The sequence below is a fragment of the Halichoeres trimaculatus genome, unplaced genomic scaffold, assembly GCF_033239565.1.
Source record: "Halichoeres trimaculatus isolate MK-OKI-2021-1 unplaced genomic scaffold, fHalTri1.1 fHalTri1_scaffold_18, whole genome shotgun sequence".
Taxonomy (NCBI): Eukaryota; Metazoa; Chordata; class Actinopteri; order Labriformes; family Labridae; genus Halichoeres; species Halichoeres trimaculatus.
The window spans coordinates 27,415,001-27,423,084 of record NW_027437196.1 but is presented as its reverse complement, the minus strand read 5'-3'; positions in this window follow the sequence as shown (position 1 = coordinate 27,423,084).

Genomic DNA, 8,084 nt, shown 5'->3' with positions numbered 1-8,084 from the left:
CTGTATCCTTCTTCTTCTATGGTATTTGGGAGCAGGACTCTTGTATCCAGAACTGCAACGTCAAAAAGATGTAGAAGAAGAAGAGGAACCCGAAAGTGGGAGACACACGCCAAAGATGCTTGACAAAAACAAACATGCTACCTTGGCAATTTGAGCCATTCTGTGTGAAGAGACAACAACAAAAGAAGAAGAAGAAGAGTATGGACGAAGAACTGGCTGGGCAGACATGGGCAGTGTGCTCTCTCAGTTCTTCAGAGAACTGGAGCAGCAACAGCTGAATTGAACTTCAGACCAATAAAACCTACACATACCTTTTTGCTTTTTCTGTCTGTCTTTTTTACACCAACGTTCAAACCACAGTTGAATCCAGAAATCTGCTTGTTTTGACGTCACTTCAGAGATCGCACATGCTCTGTGCGAGAGGTTGAGGCCAGTCAGCTCGTGGTGCTTCTTCTACTGTGAGATACCTTCACGAGGAGCGACCAGGATTTCAAACATGTTTGATTTTCTTGTGATCAGCAGATTTGTGATCAGGGGCACACCTCTTTTTGTCACCCCACGTATACTCAGGGGCGTAGCTACAATTAGGCAAACACAGGCAGTTGCCAGGGGCCCCCAAAGCATCTCTTAAAAACTGATTTATGAAGTTCTCTTCCATTGAAAGCATTTATTTTTTCTAAAATCTTACTTCATGCTTCAAAATACATCAAAAGGCTTAATCTTTATTGTTTTGGGTACTCCCCCTCCCTATTCCATGCTACAACACATCTGAAAATTTGATTCAGGAAGAAAGTGGTAAAAAACACTTTTTCTTAGGATTCTTTAGGATTTTAAGGACTTTATCTAGCCCAGGAAATAACTTTAAATTAACTTTAAAATAATAGTACCAAAAAGTATGGTAACTGTAAATATCACCTCTTTCAGTAGATTTTTCCTCAGTTTTATGTTGTGCTTGATATTTACATATTTTTTCTTTACAAAATTATTTTTTTTCAATATTTACCTATTGTAATGTTTCTCACTTCATACTTTCTTGTTTGTTACTGTTACTCTGTAAATTCCCCACTGTGGGACAAATAAGCTGTCAATTGACCATAAAAGATTTCAAATCCAGGACAAAGTGGACTAAATGATGTATTCACTTTTTTCAAAATCAAACTAAAGTACAGAACTTGAGGAAATGCATTGAGTTGCGTTAAGTTACCATGTACAAGATTAGCACTGTCTCATGCCTTGATTCTTCGAAAGATACAGTGGACCCAGGGAAGGCCAGTGAGTTACAAGTGAGTTGAAGATGAGTTACAAGGATATGGAGGGCCCCATTGACTGGGTTTGCCTTGGGCCCCCAAACGACTAAATACGCCCCTGCGTATACTACATGAAGCCTGACACAGGATTAGGCCAAAAATCGGCCCAATCCAAAGAAAATAGACACCCAAGTGGCAATTCTCATAGTGTATGTGCAGCTTTAACAGGATGAAGACTCTGTTTCCCATTTGCACAACCATGCATTCATTCATTCGTTCATTTTCTATAGCTCATCCTGTTCATAGTGGCTGCAACAATCAAACTTCGAAAACTCAGTTTGTACCGTAGTCTAGTAGTCGGCTACATTTAGTGTTTCTCACAACCTAGTGTTCTGAGACGTATCTGTAACATGTATCGTTAGTGAATCCTGGTTATTTTCTACCAGTCCAGTCCTCACTGTCCAGAACGGACAGTGAGGAGGCTCATCTCATGTGGAATGGGAGCTTGTTCTGCAATTTTGGAGCAGCAACACAAAAAAGCTCTTTCACCTCTGAGCTTCCATTTTGAGGTTCTTTGAGATCACATCATTATTTTTCTTTTCTGCACACCAATGTAAAGTCTCTGCTGCAGCTTCTTAATTCCTGTGTATGTCAGAGGTAAAGAAAAACACACTAGCTTGGTAAACCACAGTTTCCTTTACAAAAGTTCTCTGACAGCTCATTAAACAAGTCAGCAGTAAAATACACTTTCTGTCATACGAGATGAAAATATTTACGAAGAACTTTAAGCTTCCACACCCATCCATACTGTTAAGATATTCCTATTACAATTATTATATTATGGCCTCATACACTGTTTTGAAATAAAAAATACTGGAGTTAAAAACATGATTGTTATTCAAATATTGACTCTTTTGACAGCCTGTGTATGTATAGATTTGTTTCCCTGAATAAGACTTTGTATCCACAGAAGAATTGAGGAGCAATGCCATTGATTTGATGAATGCAGGGCACAGGATTAAGTGTTTCAGTGAGAGGTAGCGCGTCTTTATAAAGCCATCACGCTGAACAAGTTGTTCTGTGAAATGCAGTTGTGAGGAAACTACTGTCACCGTGCATGCAGAATGAGCTCAGATTGCTCTTACTAACATCATGATGGCTGAGAGCCAATTAGTGATGAGTCATCTGAGGCCTCCCTGACAAAGATCTCTATTTCACTGAAGCAATTATGACTGGAGCAACAGAGGAAATTGGGTCTTCAGATGGAGGAGGTGGCAGTGGATTCACTGGCTTACCACACTCTAAGACGTTTTTATGAAACCAGTAAACACAAGTTTTCCCTCTGTCCTCAGTTAACCCCAAGATCCCCACAATCAACAGGTTTTAGAAATAAACTCTGAACAGAAATAATAGAAAAAAAAGATACATCTATTTACAGGGGGCTTCTAACCAGAAAGCGAGGATGGAAGGTTGATAATTGCATTGCTTTTTGCTTTAAAGAGGGGTTTTTCTGCTGTTTCATATTTTAAGAATGAATTTAAAGTAGCAATGCTAGATGTTCACATTAGACAGATTTTCAATTCTCTACATATTCATTTTTTGTGGAAATCTCTGAATCTGTCTGTAAACTGATCAAAAAAAAAAGGGATCTTTTTAAGCTTTTCATGAGACTTGGTGAAATGATGATGTCATCTCTTGAAGCTTTCCTAACTGGTTCATGACATGTTGGAGGGGCAGGCCTCAAACACAGAGGTCTACCGGTAGTACCACCCCTGATAGACCTTCATAGGGATTGCCAATCAGAGGAACGGGGGCAGGTGGGGTGTAAAGCAGGGGTGGCATACCTGTGGCTCACGGGCCACATGTGGCTCTTTGCCTTTCAGTGTGCAGCTCTTCGATCCATTCCAAAAAAAAAAAAAAAATATATATATATATATATATATATATATAACTATATATATATATATATATATATATATATATATATATATATATATATATATATATATATATATATATATATATATGTGTATATATATATATATATATATATATATATATATATATATATATATATATATATATATATATATATATGTGTATATATATATATATATATATATATATATATATATATATATATATATATATATATATTGTTATGAGTAGTGATGTGCTGATCAATCTGAAATATCAATATATTGATGCCAATGTTGGAATCAGTATTGATCAATACTTGTGTGATGAGACTCATACTTAAGTTTCAGTTTCTCTTCTCTATATGTGCTCCTCTCAATTGCTCATGTACTCATAGCTATCTATCTAGATAGATAGATAGATAGATAGATAGATAGATAGATAGATAGATAGATAGATGGAAATGTATTTATTTTTATTTAATGTCATTTCGTTTATGTGTGAGAGGAAGTGTGTCTCTAAGGGGACGTTTACACGACAATGGTTTTAGGGTGGAACGCAAAAGTTTTGTTGCGTTTCAGCTTCGCGTTTACACGGAAACGGCGTTTCAGCCAATCTGAAATGCAAACTTTTGAAAACGGCTTCCAGAGTGGGATTTTTCTGAAACGCTCCCGACACCGTTGCCGTGTAAACAGTAAGCCGGCGTTTTCAGTGGAAACGCTGACGTCACACTCTTCCTCGCGCGCGCATACAACAGGACAACAGCACCGTTGTTACGATCCTCGTGAACTACCGTGTTGTACTTGTGCTGCTCAATCTGCTGAATCTGCTGATTGTCTTCATACAAAATGTGCATCTTTTGCTCCACTTTTTGACTTAGTATTCCCCAATATACCAGATGACCTGCTCAACTCTACTTCGTTGGAGATCTCCCAAAAGCGGCTTCTGGACAAGACAGTTATAGCACCACCTACAGGCCTGGCATGCTTACTACAGCGTTTCAGTCCATCAGCGTTTCCCTGTAAACGCAGATTTTTTTAATCGCGTTTTCACAGCGTTTTAGCGTTTTCAGATGAAATGTTGTTGTGTAAACGGGGCCTAAGACCACGCGTGTGATGTGGCTCTTTGTAGTTCCACAGTAATTTTTGTGGCTCTTGGTCTCTGACTGGTTGGCCACCCCTGGTGCGGAGCCTTAAAGAGACAGCAGCTAAAATGAAGTGTTCCAGACAAAGGCTGAAATAAGGTTTTTCTAAAGCGTCATTTCCACCAAGTGGTCTGTTGTGGATCAGCACAGTTTGGTAAGTGTTGGATAGAAAAAGCCTGAAGCTGTTAGCAGTTCAGCAGCCCTTTTGGTAGGTAGTGCGCAAGCCGGATGCCAATAGCTGCGTCACCTACATAATAGCATGAGGCCATAGCAGCATGACACAGTGTACCATGCTAATGAATCCAATGGAGAAGAAAAACGTGACACACTTTACAAAGACATCCAGCAATTTGTCTTCTTCGTGATCGGCATGTGGCTCTTTGTTACAAAAAACAATCAAGCTTTGTTTCAGAGAAGGCTGTGTGCCACCAGGAGAAATACAGCAGCCACTGTTGCACAGGAAGTGACGATTCTTTCCACCAATCAACGGACTGCAGTGTTTCTAACTCCACCTTCTGGGGTTGGATCAGTATGTCTGGCACCCCAACAGAAAGGTCCCAGAAAGTGGGACGTATGGATTAGTAATTTGGGGACCTGGGCCTGGAAAAGTCTAATGGTACGGCCACACCGGACGCAAATATGTGTGGAGATTACATACAAAGTCAATGCAAAACACGTTTGGATGCGGATTCGCCCAGGACGGCACATAGGACGCGTGTGGAGGATCGGCTCATTTGGGGCGTTGGACGCCTCTATGCTCGAGTTGAAAATATGGGACTTTTGATGCAAATTCGCGTGAGGCTGTGCCACGGCAGCGAATCAGCGATGACATTCCCCAACAATGTCATTGATTTGATGATGTGTGATGCTCCCGCCACCTACTCCGACTCTAACCCTGCTGGAAGATGGAGGTGAAAATTATCCATGCGCTGTGTCATTATCCAGAGTTATACAATGCAACATGTGTACTCTACAAAGACCAAGAAAAAAAAGGAGCAGGCTTGGGTGAAAGTCTCTGAGGAGACAGGTTTTGAATGTACGTTCTGTGAATATTCGTTTCCAGCTGGATTTGCCTGCACGGGCTATCACTGAGTCCAACTGTGTTTTTCTTAGTGAAGATTTGTCGTAAAAGTTGTTTGAGCCTGATAGAGAGGAGGGAGGAGTGGGGCAGGGGCAGAGCCAGGGAAAAGATGGAAGTTCTCTGTGGTCCTCTCTTTCCTCTACCTTCCTCCCCTTCATTATCCCCAGGGAGACCTCCAGAAACATGGGTCCGGGAGTCGAGGATGAGGTCGCAGGGAACAGCCCGGCAGGGCCAGTGGAGGTGGATTACCAGGCCTTGGTTGTGATCTCCAAGGCTTTCACACACTCTCCTGTCATCCTTTTGAAACAACAGCTCATTATTTTTCAGATGCTCTTTTGGGCTTTCCGTCTTTAGAAGAGCGGGCTTTTGACTCCACCTGCACAGTGACGCGCGTCAACCCCTGAGCTTGTCAAAATAGTCCATCATCCAGACTTGGGCGTTCACACGGCACGTCATAGGTGTGACCGTGAAATTCGGGAATTTGCGTCTGGTGTGGCCGCGGCATTAGGCAATGTCACAAAATGTGGGCTTATACCTAGACAAACTGAACTGAACTGCTTGGTGGAAACGGGGCTTGACACACAGGCTCTGGCCAAAAAGTGGGAATTTTTTGAGCAGCAGATTGTGCAGAGATTCTCAGGAGGCACCAGAGAGACCGTGTTTCTACCCTCTCTTTAATACAAAGGTGTTTCTGGTTAAATTTTCATCTTTTTTCCTTAATAATTCTGTGCTCTCTTGTTGTATCAAATAATTGTAGACCGAACCTTGACCTCAGTCAACATTTTTCTCTCTTCACATTTTCTGCTGCTTGTGTTAAGTGCATGTTCTTTAACAACTCTTGGCCTTGTGCTGGTCTCCAAAAAATCATATTGTCACTTGAAAAACTGTTAAAATGTAAAAATTAGAACAGATTTAATCCTTTAATCTTCCTTCCTACAAATACAAGTTAGAAAGGTTTGCCTCCCAGCTCTGATAAAGATGACCTGATTCATATGTTCAAACATGTCATTTTGAATGACACACACCCACACGTATAGCATTGTAACATGTATGTATACACATATGAGCAGCCAAACACTGTGCAGACATGTCCACACAGTGTACCACACAGTGTACCACAGAGTGTACAGCACTCCAGTCTAATGATGTCTGAAGGCTTCCCCTGTTGTTTGATGAGTGCTTCACTCTGCTACCAGCGTCCTGTGATGCACAGAGTCTGGGCAGGTAGCATCACATGGCTTTTTGGCTAAGTGTTTGAGCCCAGACTTTGATGTTTGGCAATCAATGAAGCCTTGAAACTAAAGACGACACGCTAATGTGAGCAGATGAAAAGCAGCAGGGTCCACTTATGCTGCATTCATGTCCTATTGGATTTACAATGAATAGAGCCTGAAAAAGCTTCATAGCAGCTTTTTAGAGAGGAACCCAAGCAAAAGAAAAGTGCACACAGACAGGTACAGGTAGATTTTTCAAGTCCTCCAGCAAACAAGACAATCTGTCAGACTGTAACCAGTACACAAGTTTATGACCTCTTTTAAACCCATTTAAAGCTCAATACTGTCATTATTTATTGTTCTTATTTCAACTTTTTTTTTTATTGTGTCAAATGTGAATCACTGCAACCAAATGACCCTTGAGTATTATCAAAAAAATTGCTGCAGTAGTGAGCTGAGGAAACACATTCACACACATGCACTGACGACTCAAATACACCAGATACGTCTGCAGTCTGACTTTGTTCTGTTGCGTGTTGTCTGCGTTTGTCAACTCACACCTGCTGTATGTGCAGTCTGTGCGCTCCATTCATGCTGGGCTGTAAAACCTCAAACCTGTTGACTCCTGGTCTGGCTCCACTCATTATGTCTGTTTATCATCGTAGTCTAGCTAAATACTAGCTGATTTTGACACCGTTTGTTTTGTTTTGAAAGTCTCTGGGTGATTTTAGGTAGTTTCAGGTCACGACTTCCTGTCCTGCTCGGTCTTCCCTACACTGGATTTATGTGTCACAGCTCCGGGTCCAGCAGAAATAGGAAGCCTGCTCCTGCCTACCTGGGGTCCCTCTTCCAGGTCTACACTCCTACACTCCTTCTGGCCCACTACGCTCTGCTTGTGAAAGACGCCTGGTGCTCCAAATCTCTAGCCAGACTCTTCTCCTCTGTTGTTCCCAAATGGTGTAATGAATTACCTTACTCTATATGATCCACAGAGTCCCTTTCTGCTTTTGAGAGATGTCTGATAACTTTTCTGTTCAGGGAACACTTGTGCACTTAAAGCGATACTCTGGGATGGAACAAGTTGGGTCCTATCACAAGGTTTAGGGCAGAAATTACCCCTACAGCAGTGTTTTCGTGCAGCAGAAGCCCAGAGCGCTCGCACCAAACACCCCCTCCCTGCTCCTCTGCCAGTTTCCTCTTCACTTAGACGGGGCCATATTTTACTTGACCAAAAACACAAATAAACGGACACCCATTGAAAAAATCTGATATTAGTCTGCATTCAGGCTTTATTTAGAGAATTTTCAGCGCGTTACTTTCACACAAAAACACTGCTAAATAACTAGTACAGCACTAGTACTGAATCTTGTTGAAGATTGAAGTAAACTGTTGCAGCAACTGATTGTGGTTTGTTGTCTCATTGATTATTCTAACCCCCCTTAAAATAAATAGATAAATAAATAAACAAAAAAAGCTTAATA